The following is a 23,890-nucleotide window of genomic DNA, read 5'->3' on the forward strand; positions in this document are numbered from 1 at the left end:
CAGGCTTCTTGCTGGCTGCAGCAGCAGCCTTAGCGCTTCATGCCCGTCTCTGGTGTCCGCACTGAGAGTCGCGGCTCGTGCCCATCTCTGAAGCTCATTTAGGTGGTGCTCTGAATCCCCTCTCCTTGCGCACCCTGAAAGAATGGTCTCTTGCCTCTTAGGCAGTTCCGGACTTTTCCCCGGACTCCCTCCCAGCTAGCTGTGGCGCAGTAGCCCCTTCAGGCTGTGTTCACGCAGCCAACCCCAGTCCTCTCCCTGGGATCTGACCTCCGAAGCCCCGCATGTGTCTTTTCAAATTATGGTTTTCCCTGGGTATATGCCCAGTCATGTGACTTTTTTCTAGGCACTTCTGCATCGCCCACAAGACTCTGGATTTGTCTGAGGACTACATTTCAAGGCTCAAGGACTTGAGGAACGGATCTGCTGTGATTAAAATGAAAGCAATGCATGGTAGGTACACATTTAACTAAGGGAATCTGTGTTTTATTATTTGGGAAGATGTATTTGCATAGGTTAATTCAATGACATGCTTTATTTTAAAAAAGGAAAGAAACTCACGTGGTGAGCATCCATCCACCAATCCCACCTTTCAAGTTCATGTTAATTTGCCTTAGTTTTTATCTGACCCGAGCATCCAAAAGATACCAGCAGTAAGTTACCTATCTCATCACATGCTGGGTGAGTAAGGGACCTGACTCAGTTACGGCCGATTGAATTTACGCACTCATCACGGAGTTCCCAGGCCTGAGTAGACGTGATGTTGCAGCTGATACCTGTGTTCAGAACTTCAGCTGCTCATGGCTCAAAGTTCAGCATCGCTGCTCCTACTTTCACCCCTAAGGTAAGAAAGCTAGTGGGTGTTTTCTTGTGTTTTGATTCCAGCTCTAAAATCACTCCTTAATGATTAACAGGGGTTCCTCTGAGACCTGCAAACACAGAGGCTACAATCATGCTGAATGGGAAAGCAACGTCTGAGACCAACCAGTCCAAGCCCCTCTCCACACTGGAGCAGCTCAAGACCCTTCATGAAACCCATGCAATAATGGTGGCGTATAAATCAGCCTTCTCTTACACATTACCAGAAAAAAACTGACATGTGGTGAAGGGACCAAAGCTGGCTTTAGTGAAATCTTATGTACTTTCAAGCCACAGGTAGTACAGTTTGATCCTTGGACAACAGGCGTTTGAACTGTGAGCATCCACTTCTATGTGGATTTTTTGTGGTTAGTTGGATCTGCGAACGCAGAACCGTGGATATGGAGGCCCTGCAGATATGGGGGTCCTACTGTAGAGTTATGCGATGTTTTACTGTTTGGGCATTGGAGCCATAACCCCCATGTTGTTCAAGAGTCAACCGTATATTGAATCTGTACAAAGGAAGAATGTGGGACTTGCTGATGCGGTCCTGAAAGGCCACACTTTAACTTTTCTCCCTGCCTTCATCCTTCACATACGAGGCTCACTGCTTTACAAGTTGTCTGGAATGATGACTAGTCATTTCTACATTCTTTGTTTTTGACCAAGTAAACTGTGAGAATAAAAGAGGTGGAGGAGCCAAGTGATCACATGCGAGCATTCCGGGGGTTGAACACGAGCAGTGCATTACCACCCGGCATATGTATGTGTCATGTCAAACACTGTTGTATCACTGTTCTAGTTTTTATTTTTTCACTACCCAGACCAAAATAAAAAATGGGAAAGCTTTCATGCCACTGCTTTCAGCGTTTCATCTTATGCCCTCTTCTGTTTCCTTTGTTGTAAAAGGTTTGGGAAAAAAATTCACTAAGGAGTATTGTAATAAAATTTAACAAAAGGTCCACAAAAATGTAGAAAGTCACCCTGCACTTGAGCATGATATCCAAACCCCAGCTCTGAAGGTATACCAACAAGAAATGCATATGGGCTGCATTCCAGAAACCAAACCGCAGTATTTATTTCTAAAATCACATCTCTCTGAAAAAGTCATATAAATATTCTCTCCTTCCCAAGGAAACAATCCCACTTCCCATCAAATCAGGGATCAGAGGAGAAGTCCAGACAGAAGACGAAACACACAGTGTCACCATATCCTACATAAGTGGTCCTGTTCCACACACAGCCCCTAATTCCTCACTCCTGGCACATGTCCATCTGCTAACACAGCAGAGACCTGGCAATTTAGAAATTTAGAATCTCTGTGTTGGCTATCCTGACATCCCACATGGGAGCAGTTGGAGAAAAATGAACAGGTAGGTCTGCCCTTCCTAGTCAGTGAACAAACTCCCAGCAACAGCAGCACCTCCCTCCACCATGTTTTCAATAACTGGGCTAACTTGGATAGACATGCATTGTGAGCCTCACACAGTGCACAGTGGTTACTTCAATAAACCAATGTAATGACATCCTTTGAGTCCAAAGTCACAGAGACATCTTACTCGAAGAAACACCACTGGTAACAGGTGAGGCAGGGGCATAGGCAATGAGGTCTGCCCAAGAAGGTACGATCTAACAAGGAAGACTGTGTGTGTATGTGTATGTGTGTGTGTGTGTGTGTGTGTGTGTGTGTGTGTGGAGGGGGAGGGGGGGTGACTGCATCTAATTTCAACTTCCCACTGAAAAAAGATGCCAATAACCTATGTTATCAGACAAGGGTTGTTTTTTTTTTGTCTTTGAAAACTGAGAGAGTTGAATAAGTGTACCAGTGGGTTTCCAAGTGTTTCTTCCATGACTGGGTGGCCCTGTAGACAGGTATGTCATACGCCTCTCTCTGCATTCAAGCTAGGGTGCAAATGGGTCTGTGAATGCCTGGAATTCTATTCTACGCTGTTATTGGGTGAAGCTGATTTTGCGTCCTCCCTTACGTGCCCTCACCTCTTCCTGCAAGCCCCCCACATCCCCGATCATGTCCAAACTCTCTTGTTGCTACAGCTGTTTCTCTTCTTCTTTTTTCTTTTCCTTCTTCTTCTTTTTTTTTTTTTTAATAAGGGCTCTGGCCTTGCACTGCTGTTTATCACCTAAGGCAAACTCTCTCTCTCACTCTTTTTCCCTCTCTGTTTCTTTAAATCTCTAAACCACAAAGCAGCATGCGAGCAGCACCATGGGTCAAGATATCAAAAGAGGGAACTTTTACAGGTTTCCTCGATAACATGGACAGTAAAAGAAGAAGGAGCACAAGCAGCATTACTGACCTTATTTGATGCTGTGCAGTAAAGAGAGACAGTTCTTCTGCTGTCTGCCCACGTGGGTCCAGGCATCTGTGTGAGAAGAAGAGAGCTTGGGATCAACACTTGGTCTGGGTTTTCCTATACTCTTAGGCCAAAGCTTTCCATGTGTTTTCAGCAAATGATACCCAAATAAACAGAAGGTTACTGAATATATTAAACTCACTGTGGAAAGAAACTGCTTTTTGATGCCCGGCATATACAGACACTGTTTTTCTCTGCACGCTCACATGTATGAATAGAAGTAGGAACTCACAGACTACGCAAGGGATGTCCATGCTATGAGAGCAGAAGTCTGTATTCTGAATATTACAGATGTTAATCAGCTCTGCCTAGGCAGCTACAAGCTACAGACTTACATTAGGGTGAGTTTTTTGGAGCTCATTGCCATAGTCTGTAAGGCAGACACATTGTATTTAAAGAAAATGCGTTTTTCTTTGGTGTGACACGACTACTGGCTTTCGTGCATTATGGGCCCAAGAGGACAACGGCTTCAATGGCCCTCGGGAATAACTGCTTCCACAGCCATTTGGGCTAATTGGACTCCTAGAGGAGTACAAATGAAATAGAAAAAAAAAAATACTTTGCAGGTGGAACTCTTTTTTTGTTGTTGTTTTTTTAATAGTTGAGGTCTCTTTTTTAATCTACTTTCAGGGAAACCAGGTTTTCTCTCATATGAAGAAATCCCATAAAGGAGATAAGCCCTTTTTGCTTCAAGAGCCCAAAGATCGCAACCCTACCTTTTTGTTTCCCCCACATTTTCTAAGAGGATAGTCTTCGCCTCTTAACTTCCTACCTTATCATTTCACCATCGGTTAAAGGGGTAAAAGAAGAATAGCTATTTTCTCCTCTGGAGAAAATTCCATTCCCTGACTCCCAAAAGAAGTCACATACATACCCCTTCCCTTTTCTTTTCTAAATATCTGTGAACCACTTGTTCTCTCTTCCCACTTCAGAAACAAGAGCAATCTGAGGATCATCCTATCAGCCATCACTTTCACTGTTTTCTAGATCAAATACTGTGATTGTTGATAAACATACGCCTTGATTGCAGCCCAGACCAGGAGCACCATATTTGAGGGTTTCCAGAATCAGCTGCGTGAAGACGCCAGCACCATGCTCACTGTCTGAGGTCGCTGCAGACGCTGGTGTGAGCCGGGCTGAGCCTGTGCACACACGAAGCCGTGGGCATGCGCTGCTTTGCTTATGCCTCATAAATGTAGGGAATTTTGAATCCAGGCAAATGAGAGAGATGCTCTTTCGGAATAGGCATTGGCAGTCATCTCAAAGACCACATTTCCTCTGCTCCTCCCAAAAATGACAGCACTGGCCCCTGCCCACAAGGCAGGAGTTATCCAAAAGCATCAGGTCAGCCTGACCTTCACTCTATCCACCCGTCTGCGTCCTGAAACATGTTCTCATCTTTTGAATATTTATATTGGGCCCAGCAAACTTATGTGAGATTTGACATGTCCCCCACTTGGCACAAAGTATTGAAAACATGCAGACAGAAATACATAAATAGAAATTAAATTCTTCTGTTTACTTGGCAGACTAAATAAAGGCTAGGAAAATACTCGCTGACCTCCCAGCTGAGAGCAAGTGTGAGGACCCTGTATGCTGAAACTGAGGCCTGGGCCAACCCCCTTCTCTTCACATGGGACACTCTCCCTGAGCACGAATGGCAATGAAGATACAGAAGTGTATTTCCCCTGACTCACTCTGCCTCCCTCCCAGCCCTGGGCCCCTGTTGTCCTGTCGGCTGGTTATTTTAACTTAATGTGGTGACATCACAGGCTCCCGAGTGAGATCAAGCACTGAGCATGGACGCAGGATACATTCCCCACCTCCTCCCTGCACACTTTCCAGTGACCAGATTGAATGCATGTGAAGGCTCAGTGTTCACTGCTGGACCAGAAGATCCAGGCCTGTGTGGGGTGTGTCCACACACCTCTGATGCAGCCTGGGCGGGGCTGGGCTACGACACAAGGCCTGCCAGGTGATGATGACTGCGCGGCCCCAGCCTGTGTACAAGGGGGTTGGCAATTTTTATCCAGAGTCCTCATTTTTATACAACTGAGCTGAATGGGCATACACAGGCCTATGGTCACCTCTTCAATGGGTGGGGTTTGTATGTCGAGACTGCATGAGATGGCTTTTGACAGAGTGGGGCACCTGCACACAGTATAACACTTCACATTTCTGTGTCGTAAGCTAGACTCCAAAATATTCAAATACATCCTTTTATAATTACGTATTTTCTAAGCGACTTGAAGTCATTGCTATCCTCATTTGTTTGCAGAAAATACCTGGGTTTAAGAGGAATCTTGACTGCCAGACTTAGCAAGTTAAAAAAAAAACCAAAAAACAAAGATGCCCTGTTAAATTTGAATTTCAGGTAAACAATGAGTAAATTTTTGGTATAATATTTCAGACATACTTATATAAAAAATTATTCATTATCTGAAGTTCAAATTAACTGTCGTCCCATATTTTCTCTGGGACCCCAACCCTGCAGAGTTTGTGTGTGTGCCTGTGGAGATGGCGGGACAGTGAGAAGGGGGTAGTGCAATGTAATTTTCACCCTTTTTGTGTAAATTTGGGGCAAAATGCATCCTTGATCCCTGACTCGTTGCTTGGATAGAAATACAGCCACTGGAAAGATCGGATGAGCTTCGTAGTTTTCAGCCATGTATTTCCAGGTGCCTAGGGATCTCTGAGGGGAGAAGGTTCCAAATGCGATACTGACATCACATTAGAAGGAAGCTCAGCTTGGGCGGGTATGTTCTCCAACGTGGCGCTAACAGAGCACGCACAGGTGATTAACATTCCTCTGCTGAGGTTTATGACTTCATTAGAATATTTCCCATCATAATTGAATAGGTAAAAATACCTGGCTATTAAATACAAGCCTATCCCTCAGGATGACCAGATTATCACTTGAATTTAAAATCTTTCTGAATTTTTAATAGTGCATAACAAATACGATTATTTATGCACTTTCTTCCACTGCTCGACTTGCAGGACTACAATTATTTGGAACGCCTTCAGTTTCGATGGGAGGGATTAAATCGAGCTGCGCTGTTCCTTGTATTTCCTGTATTTCCCAATTTCTGTAAAATATTTAGCCAACAGGTTCCCTCTTTTCTTTGTGACGTGGATGAAGCCCCAAATCCAAAATCCTTTGGGGTCCTTGGCAGGGCCCAGCTCTGCATTCTTGAGAAACCCCTGGTAATTAGCAGCGGGGAGATGCACGGAGCTGTGGTGTAAAGGGAGCAGCTGAGAATCCATAAAGCTGGCTGATGAGAAAGTCAAGTGGAGGCCTGCCTGGCTGAAACCTCTTCAATAGATCTGTAGTCTGGACTTGAACCCTGCCCTCTCACCTTGGGGTCTGATATTTCTTTCTTTTCCCCCTGCCCCCACCTTTCTCTTCTCCTCCCAGCTTCTCTATCAAGGAGTGATTGACTGTGAATAAAAATGTGAGTGACCCCCATCTAGCCGCCCCACTTCCCTGAAAAGGGGGGGAGAAGGAGAGGGGGAGGGGGAGAGAGAGAGAGATAGAGAGATTGAGAGAGAGAGAGAGACAGAGAGAGAGAGAAGAACCAGAGAGAAGAGGGAAGGGGGAGAGAGGAACATACAGGGGAAAGGAGGGTCCCCGACTTCCTCACAGGTAATTAAAGGGACTGTTTTCAAGGTTGCATGGGCAAAAGACAATTCGGCCCTAATGAAGCATCGATCGACTGGCACTAAGGTAGAAAGGAGCTGACATTCATTCAAAGGTCCCTTTAACTGATGTAAGACACTGTACCGGGAATGATTCGTTCTCTGCTGTCATTGCCTAGGACCCAGGAAAGAAAAAAAGGGGGGGGGGGGAGTTTGTTTTAAATTTATTTCTGCATCGCCACAAATGTGTGTTGAGCTTTGTTTTCTTTTTCTTTTCTTTCTTGTAAAAGATATAATGCATCAGGGCACATTCTATTTGGTTGTAGGGAGGGGGACCTCCCCGCCTCCCAGAGTAAATTTTCTTCATCAGTCACGTTTAAAAGCCCACCAATCAGGCCCGCGGGTCCGGGATTCATGAGGTCAGTGATGGCAAAGCAAGGACTCCTGGGGTAGGTAGCGACATCGCTGTCTGTTTGCAAACCCAAACCCACTTCCCTCTGAGGATTTGGCCGCTGTCTACTTTGTGCTGGTGTTTGCTATTTTATGGCAAAAACAGAAACCTCGGTTGGGAGGGGAGGGCCGAGGAGGGGGTCGATGAGGCTGTGTGGTGAGGACTGAGTGAGAAAAGGGCTGAGGGTGCTGCCTGGGATGAGTCTTCGGCAATACAGGCACCGAGATGGGCTTTGCACGTTGGGAACAAAAGCCAGGCAGAGCCCCAGGTAAAGGTGTGGGAGAGCAGCCAGCCCAGCCTCACCTCCCAGCCCACCTGGGGTTCAGCTGTCTGGGCGCTTTCTCCCGGCTGGACATGTCCTGGACGTGGCTGCCAGTTTTCCTCACTAAGCTCTAAAAAATGTTTGCATTTGGAGAACATCTCGATGATGATAAACGGAGGGGAAAATGCTAGTTGTACCAAGTAAATTGGGGTGGATGACAGGGGAGGAGAGGTAGTATCGATTCCCAAACAAGTTGAGTGTTACCTGAAGAAGCTTTGCCCACAGCCCACAGCTCTGCTGGGTCTTACAAGAGGCCCCGCGATCAACAATAGCAGGTCCCTTCAGAGCAAGAAACACAAAGAGAATTTGCTCTGGTTCAGTCCCCACGGTGAGGCCCTTCGGAAGCTGAAGAGAATCACTTTTTTTTTCCCCTGCTCAAAATAAGGGGGAGAAAAGAATTCTCTTGTACACACTCCCGTATAGACATGCAGAGTACAATGAAGAGAAGAAAAGGGGTCCTCTGACAGGACATTTCAAATCACTGGCTTTTTCACATTTTTTCTTTCTTTTCTTTCTTTCTTTCTTTCTCTTTCTTTCTTTCTTCTTTCTTTCTCTTCCTTCCTTCCTTCCTTCCTTCCTTCCTTCCTCTCCTTTTTTTCTTCAAAGAACTTATTGTTTAGTGATTTTGCTCTTCATTTTGGTTTGGCTTTGGAGGGAGGGGTGGCAGGATCTATTATTTAACTTGATAAAACAGCATTAGCACACCGCCTCACTGCCTCCCTCCCTCGGCGTCTCTCTTCTATTTATTCATTTGTGTTTACATTTCTAAGACATCCCTTTAGCTGAGGGAGGACACTTCCCACATATTGCAGTATTGGCCATTAATGCAAAAGGATAATTTGTTGGTTGCACAGCCTCTGAAGTTGAATTTTTAAGAGAAAAAGCAGAGCCCAGTTTCCTTGGGTTTGCCGCATTCATATGTATTTGGTTGGTACCTTTCTCTCCTTTATCTTTGAAACAGTTTGTAACATTCTATTTATCAATTTGATGCCCTTTCATCATGGCGTTCATTTTGTTTATTTTTGTAAGCGAAAGAACAGGTCAGGAAACAGAGGCAGAAATTGCCTGGAACGTCTGCTGAAATAATAATGAAGTCCCGCCCAGATGGCTACGCTGTAGCCAGCAGATCCTATCTGCATTAATTTGGCTGAGCAACAAGATATTGCAGGGGACAAACTCTGAATAAAGCAGTCCCGAGTTCCCAGAATTGGCACAGCTCAGCCTAAACAATGGCTGCTTCCTATTCACCTTAACCCAGCTTTTCAAAAGAACATCCCCAGAAACACAAAGCATCAGCGGGAAATGGCAATTTTACGAATCCTAATCAATCAAAGGGCTTATTAACTCAATGTGAAGCCAGATTAAAATCTTTAATTATAAATCGTGCTAAAAGGAAAAACAAAATGTACTTATGGTACATTGAAAATTCCGGATATTAACATAGTTGCTATTATCTCTCGCAATATTAAATTCCCCCTCCCTCTCCCCCCAACAACCTCACCTTTTTCTATTACTAAAGAACAGGGCTACAAGGACCCAAATCATTTTTCCCCTCGATTTATTAAAATGTATTCTTTTTCTCCCCCTGTGCACTCAATAGGTTGCTGGGAAGCTGCGTTGGTGGTTGTAGGAAGGGGTACGAGAAATCCCATTACCGAGCCCCAGGCGCCTAGGGTTTCAGTGTGATGCTGGGGGTAGTTTGGGAAGTCGTTTATTAAGAGGGCAGAGCTGGTGTTACAGGGTTGGTAGGTTTTTGGTTTTCGTTTTTGTTTTTGTTTTCTTTTCTCTATGTAGGGGTCTGGGGGAGGACAGCAATCAGATGTGGAGCATTTTCGCTGATGAAAGCGGCATGCAGGTCTGTGCTAGTAGGATTGAATGGCAGGAGTAGAGAACGCCAGCTCCAGGAAGGGCCCTCACTTGAAGTCGCATCACAGTGTGAGAAGAGGGTCCGGGTGCTGCTGCTGCTGCTGCTGCTGCTTCTCCTTCCCTTTTTTTTTTTTTTTTTTTTTATCAGGCAGACATTTGGGAAATGACCACAGCAAATTTAATCACAGTTGGGGGGGGGGAGGGGGGAGGGAGGTAGAGCAGAGACTGTGATTCACATGTTTTATTTATTTGTTCAGAGTCACGGCCATCCTATTGTGTGTCCCTCATTCTGTCATTTCAGGCCCCTCGGACCCACCCCCTACCCCTGCCCCCATTGTTAATGTAAGAGGCAGAGAATATAACCACATTTTATATAATAACATATCCAACACTGCAAAAGCAGAAACCTCATCTTGAGAGGGGTCCTTTTCTTATATTGAAATGATAAAAAAAAAAAAAAAGAAAAAGGAAAAAAAAATCTTTCTGTCCTAATGACAATGTTGGATAGAGAGATTTGTTCTTTGTGTAAAAAATTCAGTGATCTTCATAGCGAGGGTACATGCCCCCATTTCCTCCCCTCCTGTACGTGGGCTATTGTACTATTCTATTTTTATATTTACAGAACAAGTCCTATGTTACCAAATTGGCTTTAAATTAAAAATAGAAAGAATGAAAGGAAAAAAGAAAAAAAAACTATGCAATGTCTTATGTACAATCAAAGCTAATAAAAAGGAAGTAATGCCCTGGTTTAAATTAAATCCTACTTCATTCCTTTTATTCAAAGTTCAGACTTTCTTCCCCTCAGCCCCTCTCCCGAAATATTCCTTTCTTTGGCTTTATTCCTTTAGTTCCAGGGACAAGAAGCCCTCATTCCAAAATGAGGTCTCTTAAGATTCCTGTCACTTTCCTTCCTAACCCTAGAACCCGGTTTTAGCCAGGGACAGAAGGTGGGAGCAGAGAGTGGGTGAGAAAGGGAAGAAATAGCTCCTGCTGACGACCTTGATAGAGAATGGGGTTTGATTTTCATAATACAAGGTTGACTTTGTGCTCTTTTAATCTGAAAGCTAGCTCTAAACTGCCCTATTTAAACCTGAATCAAGAAAGGGACTTGTCACAGATGGATACTAACCAAGTCTGCCCTGGTGGCATGTACTGGCTCCTGGCTCTGCGCCTCCCTCGGGCATTTGTGATCATGCCACACCATATTCTTGCAGCTACTACTATTTCTAAAGTGCAATAAAAATATGATTTTCCTGATTACTTTGGAATTTCTAAACACAGATAGTGTTACTTTAAAATCATTTACAAACAGCTTTATATGCTTTGAGCAAATATATACCCAAATGCTACTTTAGCCTCTGAAAACTCGCAGCCTCTTATTTTGGTGGCCAACCCTGTAACCACACCTGCCCGCTCCTTGCAGTAAACAGGAGTCTGATTTTTCTTTGGCTAAGATGTAAATTTTTGTTTAGATCCATCCCTCCTTGATTTTTCTGCCTTTGCCGACTGATACTTTTGTAGTTATCTAACTGTACAAACATAGCTGGGGGACAAAGAGTGAGTAAAAGGTCCTAAATCAGTTTTCATGGCTAAAGTGCACACGGAATCCATTTTGGCAAAAAACACTCAAATTCTCAGAATTCCTCTAAATCCTTAAATGCCACACGGCTGTGATATTCCTTTGAAGACGAGCATTGGACCTAATAAACGAATACTAGAGGCACAGATCTCGTCTTTAGTTCTTGCAACAGCTTTTCACTAAATTCAGAAAAGATCTTTTGTGCTTAACTGGGTTTTCATTTCATTGCGTTTAAATTTGTTAAGCTTGACTTTTGACACTTTGGGTGTTTAGCCTTTTTCTTTCTTTAAATGCAATTATATAATAAATATTTGTGCTTCCCCAAAGGAAGACAATCTGTTGTTAAAACTAGTATACAATTTTTTGTTATGAATAACCCACATAAATATGTACATTTTCTAAACATCACCTTTAAGCACCTAATAGTGTAAACTATTTTGAAATAACACACTGAAACATTATATACACAATATATTTACTCCACTAGAAGGTGTAAACAGAATAGAGAAAAGAAAGATTAATAAAGCCAAGAAGGGAAGATAACTTACATAAATAGTTATGTAAATAAAATATTCTCCTGAATTGCTATTTAAACAAATTAGACTTCAAATGATAAAAAGCACTAGTAAATTATAAGTCTGTATCAAAGATAAAACTATCTGACTCTTTTCCCACTAATTTACATTCCCAGTTTGCTTAAGCAAATGAAAAAATATGAGTGGAGACAGATCTCATAAGCCAAAAAATTAAAATAGGTATTTGTTTTAAAAGATTGTATATGGAATTTTAGTTACTTCTCAGAAATTACAAAAGGGACATTTAGAACCTGTTCAAATGGTGATACTCTGAAATGCAATTTTCTTCTGATATACTTTTTTCCTTTTAAATATTCAGAAGTAATCATATTCTTACATGAGTGCATAAGTCTAGCTCTAATAGAATTTTTTTTCCTTTTCTGCCAAAAGTAAAATGATTTAAAAAATATTTCACAAAGAAACATTACATTAAAGCCCATATGAAAAAATGGAAATAATTCCTTAACATTTTAGTTCACTTGTTTCAAGTTTTCCAAAATATTTTTTTTAAACATTTAAAGTATTTATATATATATATATTTTTTTATGTACAGCACAATTCTTACTTGGGCACTATTACAGATTTGTAATTTTTTTTTTATGTCATGAAGAAAACAACAGTCATGATAGCAAGAAAATATGTACATTTTTCTGTCTTCTTTGGTTTTGTTTCAAATCCAAATAAATAGGAATGAAAAAAAATTGGTTTAAATGGTTATTTTAGAACACTGCGGGGAATCTTCTTTTTAAAAGTATTTCAAGGCTTTTCTAAAGATTTCTCACATCAGCATTATGTTTTTGGTTTCCTTTTGAAAAATACTCTGCTTTTAAAAGAACCTTATAATTTATTTCCTATGCATATGGTTTTGTCAAAATCCCAGTCCAAACACAGAAAATGCCCTGTGTCTCCTTAACACCTACAAAGCTAATGTTTATAGGCCAGCTTAAATCTGAGAAGAAAATATCCTCCACAACTCCAGGCTTTTTTTTTTTTTTTTTTTTTCCTTCTTCTTCTTCTGGATCAGTCGAGCTCTACATTTGATATACAGACTGATTTTTTTCCCCCCATCAAAATTACATGAGAAGCAAAAAGCTGGAATCTAAGACTCTCGACAAACTGGGCGGTTCTCCTCACTCCTCCTGTCTTTTCTCAGTGTCAGACTCTATGTTTAGATAAAACAATTTATCTTTATCATTTTCAAGCTGGTCAGATGGGCTGGGGGTGGGAGGTGCCAAGAGGTGGAGGGGTGAGGGAAAGGTGATTGTTTCACTTGTTGTCAGAGGGCATTGATCAGCCCTGCTGTCTGCTGGTCTCGGAGGTGAGGCCATGTCCCCCAGGAGCACTTCGGGGCTGGGCCATGTCAGTGAAAAGCTGTATTGAGTCATGACCCAAATGACGGCTTATTGAGGGAAACGGGTATTGGCGTCCAAATCATTCTGAGACACCCTCAGTAACACTTAAACCAGTCCACTCCGTTAATGTCAGGTCACGGGGGACACATTTAGCCCCCTCTGCTGACCATTAGGCCCTTTGATGGAGTGGACGATAAACTTGACGGGACAAGCTGGACCCCACTCTTGAGCCTGCCTCTGCTGACAGCAGGCCCAGGACAGAGCTGCCTTTTGGAGTAGCAACGGGTCCCTGTGGTCAGGTCCCCTAGGGATTCTGTCCCTTTTATACCAAACAGGATAAAATATACCTAAAACTAGTTTTAATGTTACGGCGTCAAAGGGAGAAAAACTAGCACCTTGATCTGTCACCAAATTTTTCAACAATGAGGTGAGACACAAATTGTGGATAAAGTGGTCAGGTTTTACCATTTTGTAATTTTTATTTCTTGTTTTGATTTTTCTTTTTCTTCTAAGCACCGCTGATAGAGTGCAGGTATTTCAAAATCCATTTGTTATACCTTCTGCGGCAAAGAACAAAAAGAATTCCTTATTGTTTCCCAGGGAAGTAGAGAAGAATTCAACAAAAATTCACTCCAGTGTGATCACAACGTTTGCAAGGCAGTGCTCTGGAAGGGAATTATTTTATTTTGTATTGCCGAACATCAAATGCATTTTGTGGGGCAGGACAGTGGGAAGTTAAAGATAATTGCATTTCCCATCGATGGCAGCATTCGCCTAAAACAAACTTCAGCTTGAAAATGAACCGAAAGCACAAACTAACAAAACCCAGGTCTTTGTTAACATTCAAAGGGTGAATTAATAATCATTATTGCTACTATTTAAACAAATTACACCTAAATCTTCTGTTACACGAGAGATTGCTACTGTTTACTTTTTCTGCTTTCCCACCACGAAAGCGGCCTCTGGTTTGACAGAGCAGATTTTCTGGTATTACAATGCTTTTTGCCTAGTTTTAACACCTTGTCTGAAATCCTCTTGAGAATTAACTGATATTACATTAGAAGGGAAAATGAGAGGGAATTTTTCAGCCAGCCCCCCCATCAAAAACTGAATCCAACAGAAACAACCCTCTATTCTTCCAACAGCACTAGTCAGTGCTACACAATTAGCAAAAAAAAAAAAAAGTTAGTACAAATGGGCTAATAATTTGACCAAATTATGCATCTGTTTTGTCTTAAAAGTAGAAATCTAATTAACAAGATAATCTATTTACTGAACTATTAACTACCCTCTGATAAATAAGGAAGCAGCTGTGGGACACGTTTAACAGAGTGTGGGAGGTGGAGTTCCCATCCACTTCGAATTATCTAAACCTGAGAGACTTTTCCAGAGTTCATAGGCTTTGTCTCTTCATACAGTTTGGAATCCTTAGAGCTTGCTAAAATTCAGAATTATTTCTTCTAAAAGAAGTCAGTTTTTCAAACCATGTAGATTATACCTCATTTTCATATCCATTTCAGTATGGTTTCATTCCAGAGAAATTGGATAAATTAAAACACACCCACACCCTGCTTTATCATATCCTGTTCCTGAAGCTTAAAAGTAAGATTTTTGTGGATTTGGAAACTTCAAATGATTTAAGCAGTTTTATATCTTGGTATGCTGTTTACACAAGGAGTTACAGTAACTCGTTTTCTCTCAATGTACAATTGATATTGTGTGTACGATGTATATAATAGCTGCACAGCTATCACCAACATTTGCTAACTCCATCTTGATGTTTTATGTTGAAAGGATATAAATAATCCCATTACAGATAAGTCTGTGAGTATGTCTGTGACTGAGTGTGTGTGTGTGTATGTGTGTGTAGGGGGGGCTGGGGAGAGAGAGAGAGATAGCATGTGGTCATACATCTTTTACTCATCTCATCCAAAGAGACTTCTAACTAGAGCCCTAACTCAAGAAATAAGTTGTATTGATCTGGTATTTATAATGGGGCAATGTTGAGTTTTTAGTGGGACGAGATACCAAAGGGAAATTATTCCATCATTGCCAGTAAGCTTCTCTCTCCACCCTGTTTTCGGTAATTTTTCCCACCTCTTCCTTTCAATTTGCAAAGCCAGGAAAGTGCGCAATTAAGAGAAATATATCTATCTATTATGCCCTATACATGTTTTTAGCACCTAATAAGTATACCACTAGTAATTGAAAAATTAGCCATGAAATCCGTATTGACTAGCGTTCTGCCATTTCATTCAGAAATCACTCTGTCCTGATCCAAATGTAAATTTCCGAGGCAGAAGCTTAAAAAACCTAAGACATGGACACCACTAAATTAATTAAATCAGCTTGATTTTTAAAACAACTAGCATCTGCAACACCACATTTACACTTTTATTTTCTCACAGCAATTAAAACTCCAACTGAAAAATCAGTAGAGTTGGGGTGGGCTCTGCACAACTCCAAAATCTTAGATATTTTTCTGAGAACTAGAAGACAGAATTTTCTCTGAACTCTGTTCTCTGCAGACCTGACCATAAACGAGAGCAGAAAGGCATTTTGTCCAGTAGCAAAAGAACATTACATACCTGTTTGTCATGCTGTGTTTATATTCCTTTTTATGTATTTTAAAAAAAAATTGTCCTGCTCTAGACTGATCTTTCAACCTACAAGTTTCTGGAAAAATAACACACCAGTCAACATGCACATCTGAAGGTGGCTAATTCCGAATTTAACTCTCTTTTCTTGTGACCTAAGTCATCTTCTCATGATACCACTTGTGTTCACAAGCCTGAGTATTCCCAGGAAACTTTATTCTTCAAGCACTCTTTGTCACATGTCGCCATGCTCTGCTAACTGCCCTAATCACATCACCTGTGAATCTGACCCCCAAGGGTGACAGCTGCAGCATGTTCCACTCTCTCATCATCCCTATGAAAAATCAAATATGGAAATTTTACCCCATAACATAATACTGCCAAACATTTTAAACTGATACCTGAAAAAGAAGTTTTGTACCTTCTTTTTTCTCAAAGATGGCTAAAGTATTCCTTATTTGTATCTTTTATTTAAGTTTTGGATTTCACTTAAATCTCAACACATTTTGAAATAGCTCACTGAGCTCCACTCTCTGTGCTGTATGTCACTAGAGGCCACTAGAGGTCACAACAAGGTCACTAGGCTATTCTCTGAAAACATCACACAGTATACAAACATACATATTTCAGCATTTTAACATTGTCATCAGACACTCTGGCCCCCATGACCTAATACATTACAGCAAACAAGCCCCCTTCCCCACCTAAAGGTGACCAACGAGTTCACACCAGGACTCTGGCCTGTCCTTTGAAATAGCTCTTGGTCCCTATGATGAAAGTGATGGAACTCTGATATATCAGAGCTATTTCCAAACCAACTAGTCACCCCCATGTCACTTGCAATCACTTCTTTCTATTTATCTGGCAGTTATTAGACTAATCTATCCTACATAGACTAGTCATATTAACCAGTTTATGATGACCTGAAGGCCACCCAATGTCCAAAGCAACTTGAGGGCAAGATGGTGACAGGCTGTGCAGCAGAACAGAGGATCCCTCCTGACTAGATGTCAGAGGACCCCAGGTTCATCACCGACTACAGGGTGGGGGGGGAGGGACTCTTGCTGCTTCTAGGGGCAGGCCTGGGGCTCCTCCCACATAGAAGGTCTAGTGGGGGAACGAGATTTTCTCTTTCCATACACCTTCATCATCCGGTCACTGAAATGCTTAATGTGGGCTTTCAGAAGAACTAGGGCAGGTGATCAGAAAAAGTGATAAATGGGGGCCTGCATTTCACACAGTTATTTATAACAAACTAAGTCTGAACTACTGCACTGGGAGTTGGAGTACAAGGGGGGGAAATGTATGCAGGCAACAGGGAGTTAAGTAAATAATTTTTTCCTTTTCTTTGTCGATGTGTTTAGTTCTCTTCCTGCCAAGATTCATCTCACTCTGCTATCTTGTGAGAGACACATATGGTGCAGTGAAATTGCCATCCAAGAAAGCATGTCCCAGCCTGTTGAGACATCATCAAATAAGATTAAAGCAAAGTAAAACTAAAAAGATAGAACAATTTTTTTTCTTTTCCTTGTACAGAGAACATCTGATGAAAGCGACTGAGGTACTTGAATTGCTTCTAAAGGTTTTGCAGCCATTTCTTTACTTTGAATGGTTAAGAAAAAGCCAGGGATAACACGACAATATCTTCTTTAAGTTAGTGGGGGAAAAATGTGCTTCATAATAAACCCGATGTATATGAATAAAATACAATATTGCCTTCGGCACTTCTGTTGTAAATAGCACTGAAACATGCTGTAGACAGACTTCAGTCTCCGCTTTTGCTCCTTCTCTCTGAATTCTATGGATTAAAATTTTATGTTTATACTCCACCACTGCAGGGACAGTGGTGGCATCAAATAAAACTTATATTTTTTAATGTTAGTTATTATATCCAGATTCTTTTTATGGTACAGGATTGCTAACTTCTTGCTTTTCAGGCCTCAGTATAGAAAGGACTGAGTTTCATCTTCACCCAACTGGTGGTCAGATTTCCCTCCTATTGCTGACACTTGGGAGACATGGGATGTGCAGGTAACTAACTACTCAACCTAACTGGCACACGCTGGACCAGACTGTGAGGGACAGTGCTTGCCTATGACAGTGTGGGCACCCCTATTCTCATAAGCTGTGCACATGACGCTTAATGTACAATAAGCCAGGAAAGTATAACGTGCCTGCCCTTCACCAGAGTGTCCCTGGTTCCTGGCAATACCCGGATGGTGCACTTATGAATTGGCTAGATTAATATCATAGCCACCTCCAAAAGGCAGCATCTTTTCTACCCATATTCCTCCTAAGTGACAATAATATCAACTTCTTTCCCTGTTCGCTTTTACTTTAAGAACCTGCTGGCTCTGGGCAAATTTATGATGGGGATAGGAAGAGGGGAAATCCACAGGCCACTCCCTTAAGTCTCTCTTCCAGAACATGCAAAGGATCTCTTATTTTTCAGGGGCTTACTTCCCCTTCCCTCCCAGAGTGGGATTTCAGGAAGTACTGTAAATACTTTAAAGGATGCGGTTCAGAGGTAAACAATACCATGATTCACATCAGAGGTGGGGTCCAAAGCCAGGCTTTGAAATTAAAATATACTTTTTTAAGTGTCTGGAGGGGAAGGGTAGCAGGCAGTGAAAGACAAGAATGTCCCTTTTTTCATGCAGATACACTGTTCTCTGTGATATGAAATCAGTTTGCGTTCTGGAAGCAGAAATGAGGAAGCAGTCTATGCATTTGTTTGCAAACTGTCCTAGGTAAGGAGCCATAGGTTTACAAGATCTTGTTTCCGATGCGCGGCCTTAATTGGACCTCTGGAAAGCAACAATGCATCAGTAGAAGAGATTATCACTGGCCTTAATAAGCTGTTGTTGGCTTTCATGACAGCCACAGCCTAAAACGAGGCACATGGAGCCCAGAGACAATCTCACCAATTGCCTGGAGCAAGGATTAAAGAAACAAGGATCCGAAGCAGAGAAAGAAAGAAGTGGGGAGGGGGGCAGAGCAAGAAACAGGGGCTAATGTAAAATCGTTTCCATATTAACCTTCTTCCCTTCTGACAATGGTCAAGTTCTGATTCAAAATACAAATTATCTCCAATTACTTCAAAAGAGGCAGTCAGAGAGCTGTCATTTAACCTTCACCATCTGTTTGCCTCAAAAGAAAGCTGTACAGCCTGCCACGCTGACCTCAACTTTTCCTCTGAGCCCTGGACGGGCACCAAAGACGGGGCCTTATTGTTCTCCAGAGAGAAACCTATTGGGGTTTTACTGGGAGGAAGCGGGAGGTGGTTAGGAAGGAGGAAAGAGAGAAAGGAAAGATAATATTGATGGACCAGAGGAAGGAGCTCTGAGAGGTGACTCAATTCAAGCTGGGTTGATGTCTCATGTTGAGTGGGTGGCCTTACCCACCCTCTGGACGCTGCTTACCGAATATCCTCTGCTGGAGGATTTGTTTTAAAACAAGACTGGCTCTAAGAAGGTCTCAGGGGCTTCCCTGGTGGCGCAGTGGTTGAGAGTCCGCCTGCCGATGCAGGGGACACGGGTTCGTGCCCCGGGGCCAGGAAGATCCCACATGCCGCGGAGCGGCTGGGCCCGTGAGCCATGGCCACTGAGCCTGCGCGTCTGGAGCCTGTGCTCTGCAACGGGAGAGGCCACAACAGTGAGAGGCCCGTGTACCACAAAAAAAATAATAATAATAAATAAATAAATAAAAATAAGAAGGTCTCAGTGAACTGAGACAGGTGATGATTCAAGGATGGGCAGGACGAGTTAGGGCCCATGGCATGGTCGACCCTGATGCCTGGTCAGCTGTAGCGGAAGGCAAACTATTAGGAACACAAATGTGATGGGGTTGCCCGGAAGGTAGAGAGTACCCAGGGAATAAAGGTTTCTTGACACAGTCAAAGAAGCAAGACTTGAAGGCAGAGAGAAATGGAGCTTTGGGAAAATAAAAATCTGTTAGTACTGTACTGTCTGATAGACAATTGGTAGGCTGGAAAAAAGTTTTTAAATGAAAAAATAAAAAACTTACCCACTATACAAAACCTCCAAAATCACAGCATCCAGGATGGCCAGGTGGAGACCAAAGCCATTCTGGAGTCTCTCAGTGGAGACATGTCAGTCTGTATCAAAGCAATTGTAACTAAGAAAACCAAATTTAACTACTCAAAGTGGCTCTCATCGGGCATGAGGTAAGGGCATGGAGAACACCCATTTCAGATGTCCCAGAACAAGGTCAAAAGGACCAGGAGGAAGAAAAGCTTCCCAACAGGCCACAGTGAAACAATAGAGTGAAAATTTCTAAATGCCTCATGTTTTACGGGAGAGTTCTAATGTTTCTACCCAGGTACATTATATTATTTCCACTACCTCTGATCTTTACTTTCCATTTCAAAGCCCACTGAATAACAGGTTTCTTCAACAGGGAAAGAAAGAAAACAGACCCCCTATAAACGAGGACAACTTTGCCTCATAAATGGTTTGTGTGTTCAGAGAGCAAAGGCACCTGGAATTTTCTAAAGGAAAGCACTTCCAAATACTAGCGCCATGTGCGGGTAGGGCAATTCCTTCTCTTGTCAAACAGTATTGAAGCTCGAGATTTTTACCACGATGCCTGGAGTAACTGCTGGGGCCACTTATCTCTCGTTGCCAAAGCAGATGGGGACAAGCCGATCAAATAGAGAAAGCTGCCGTGTTCTCAGTAACAGTGTCAGGAAGGCAGTGGTGGGTGTGAGGACGTGCTGGTGGCCGTCCAGAGGACACAGTGGTGTGCGAGACCACTGTGAGGGGGTGAAACTAAAACCACTGAGGATGGGCTCTCCATTCACAGCCCCCTCCCAATACACAAAGAGAACTCCTTTATTTCTATTTTCCTCTTCTACCTTCTCTGCCCCCTGCCATCCCCCCAACCCATTTCCGAATATAAGTCAAGGCCTTCATTGGCAGGTCACTGTTAGATGCTGAATCTAACTGCAGGCAATAGCCCTGTGACACTGGGCCATGATGGAATTACCCTCATTCAGATCTCTCTCAGGTCTGTGCATCCTTCCAAGTTCAACTTACGAGACAGCGGGCCACCTGAGTTGTCAGAAGAGTGAAGGATGGAAATGAAGATACACATGCTTTTCTAAGGTCTAGACGCTGCATCTAAGTAGCTGTGTCTGACGGGCATCTTCCCTCCCCTTCATACTTCCTTGCTGGCCAGTGCAAATGCTCCATGATTGAAACAAATACAGAATTTTAAAGAAAACATGGCAGAACTTCTTGGAATAAAAAGGCCTTTGGCAGATTCTGGCTCTCTCCAGCCCTCCTGTCCTCCACCAACCCCTCCATGTGAAGGGATGCAGGGACAGTGAGAAAACTGTTCAGAAGAAGCATCTGTATGTGATTAATTGACAAGCTGGAGTGTTTGCAAACTTGTCAGGGCTGAGCCCACGATAAAGTCCTGTGAGCAGGTTTGTGTTCAAGAAGGGAGCCGGCTGTTACATTTCATAAGACAAATATTATCTGTTCCTCTTCCAGGATGCCTGTTATTAAAAGCTGGATTTAATAGAAGAATTAAAGGGCTTGCTGCATTTGACATTTCATCCACTGAAGACCTGGGGGTGGGGGTGGAAAACCCAGTGCTATGCTGATCCAAAGCTTATCTGTCAAATTTTCCCCTGTTTGGCTTTCCCTTCTTTTCTATTGACTGGTTTTTGCACCAAATGTTAAGTAAGTCAGAAGATGTTGATGATTTCCCAATTACAGAAATCTTTTCATAGCCTATTTCAGGGACCACAGATATGCAAAAGATTTTCAGTTTATTATCGCTAGGTAAATATCACACTAAAAAACAAGCTCCTCTTCCTCCCCGCCGCCCACACACACAGGTAGCAGAGGAAACAAACACGGAGCCCATTGTTACACACGTCAGTGCTTAGTGCTTGGTGCTTGGAAATGGTTGCAAAGTCCTTTAAAAAAATCAATGCTATTTTATCATAAAGACACTGACAGGGATGATTTTTTAAATGCTTTTTGGATGCCAAGATTCCCACTGATTTCGTGCTTGTTCTCTATATTTATGGCTCTGTAGTTCTATTCTTATGTTACCCCCATCGAGTCAGTACTTCATAAAGCCTGAATCATCATCGCTACCATCCCAATTGCCAGGAGAGTGTTGGGAGTGAGTGGGTCCGGGTCAGAATGACAAAATCCCCGTGGAATTCTGAGGTGCTAAGGAGTAGCCCTGGATGGGGATTCAGAAGGAGTCTCCAAACTCTACTTGGATCAAAAGCACATGGTACATACAGACACTACCTGTAATTTAAAAATAAGGTCCCATAACCAGGAGATGGAGAAGTGATGTGTCTGTGATATGGCCTCTGAAATTTCACTTGTGTCACTGTTTCTACTTCATGGTTCACTGGCTCAGAGACAGGCCAAGTTCAGATACTCCATGAGACTGGGAGGTGTTACTCTGTTCCTTGTTTAAACTACAGATATCTTGGAAGGTTTGATTAAACAGGCAAAATAGTATGAAATCATCAGAGAAGATGAATAAACACAATCTAAATCTTTCCCTAATTTTCCCTGGTAATTTCCCTAAAGTTACCAGATAAAATACAGGATGCATTATATATAGCTAATGTAATAAAATATTTAGTATATTTGGTATAAAATATTTAGTATAAGTATATCCAAATATGGGGCATACTTATACTAAAAAAAGTAATTGTTATTTACCTGAAATTCAAATTAATTTCAGTGTTCTGTGTTTCTATTTGCTAAATCTGACAACCCCCTACTAAATTTGAAACAATTTGATTTTCAGAGGCAGGAGACTGGAGTTCTAGAAGTTTCTACTGACAGTAGACTGAAGGCAACATGTTTCAGTTTCCATAAATGTACAGATATGAACTGTGTAATAAAATCATTCTTCATGACACATCTGAATTTTAGATTTTCTTAATTTAAAAAAGTAGTTTTACCACTTTTATTGTATACACAACTACCTAAATCAACAAAAATATAAGAACTCTAAGTGAAAGGCCTTAGAAAAGATATGTAGCTGGGAGACCTTCAACATGGCAGAGGAGTAAGACGTGGAGATCACCTTCCTCCCCACAAATACATCAGAAATACATTTACATGGGAACAACTCCTACAGAACACCTACCGAATGCTGGCAGAAGACCTCAGACCTCCCAAAAGGCAAGAAACTCCCCATGTATCTGGGTAGGGCAAAAGAAAAAATAAAAAACAGAGACAAAAGAATAGGGACGGGACCTGGACCAGTGGGAGGGAGCTGTGAAGGAAGAAAAGTTTCCACACACTAGGAAACCCCTTCACTGGCAGAGATGGGGGGTGGGCGGGGAGGAAGCTTCGGAGCCATGGAGGAGAGCACAGGAACAGGGGTACAGAGGGCAAAGCAGAGAGATTCCTGCACAGAGGATCAGTGCTGACCAGCACTCACCAGCCCGAGAGGCTTGTCTGCTCACCCACTGGCGTGGATGGGGGCTGGGAGCTGAGGCTCCAGCTTCAGAGGTCAGATCCCAGGGAGAGGACTGGGGTTGGCTGCATGAACACAGCCTGTAGGGGGCTAGTGTGCCACACCTAGCCAGGAGGGAGTCTGGGAAAAAGTCTGGAACTGCCTAAGAGGCAAGAGACCACTGTTTCGGGGTGCACGAGGAGAGGGGATTCCTTCCCTGTCTGCCCACAGAAGGCAGAGCACCGCCTAAATGAGCTCCAGAGACAGGCGTGAGCCACAGCTATCAGCTTGGACCACAGAGATGGGCATGAGATGCTAAGGCTGCTGCTGCAGCCACCAAGAAGCCTGTGTGCCAGCACAGGTCACTATCCACACCTCCCCTCCCAGGAGCCTGTGCAGCCAGCCACTGCCAGGGTCCCATGATCTAGGGACAACTACCCTGGGAGAACACCCGGCGCACCTCAGGCTGTTGCAACATCATGTCAGCCTCTGCTGCTGCAGGCTTGCCCCTCATTCCGTACCCCTCCCTCCCCCCCACTGGCCTGAGTGAGCCAGAGCCCCCGAGTCCACCACTCCTTTAACCCTGTCCTGTCTGAGCAAAGAACAGATGCCAGAGGGCGACCTCCATGCAGAGGCTGGGCCAAATCCAAAGCTGAACCCCAGGAGCTGTGCGAACAAAGAAGAGAAAGGGAAATCTCTCCCAGCAGCCTCAAGGGCAGCAGATTAAATCTCCACAATCAACTTGATGTACCCTGCATCTCTGGAATACCTGAATAAAAAACGAATCATCCCAAAATTGAGGCAGTGGACTTTGGGAGCA

General features: G+C 42.9%; 1 long non-coding RNA gene across 1 annotated transcript in view; it reads right to left on the reverse strand.

Annotated features, from left to right (window-relative positions):
• LOC114883959 overlaps positions 1–23,890 on the reverse strand; it is a 219,713-nt gene that overhangs the window by 76,614 nt on the left and 119,209 nt on the right. Inside the window, exon 2 of the long non-coding RNA XR_003790738.1 lies at positions 3,168–3,233. This is a non-coding gene — a long non-coding RNA (uncharacterized LOC114883959). The remainder of the gene's footprint in view (positions 1–3,167; positions 3,234–23,890) is intronic.

The sequence above is a fragment of the Monodon monoceros genome, unplaced genomic scaffold (assembly GCF_005190385.1).
Source record: "Monodon monoceros isolate NGI ecotype Baffin Bay Population unplaced genomic scaffold, NGI_Narwhal_1 Super_Scaffold_10, whole genome shotgun sequence".
Lineage (NCBI taxonomy): Eukaryota > Metazoa > Chordata > Mammalia > Artiodactyla > Monodontidae > Monodon > Monodon monoceros.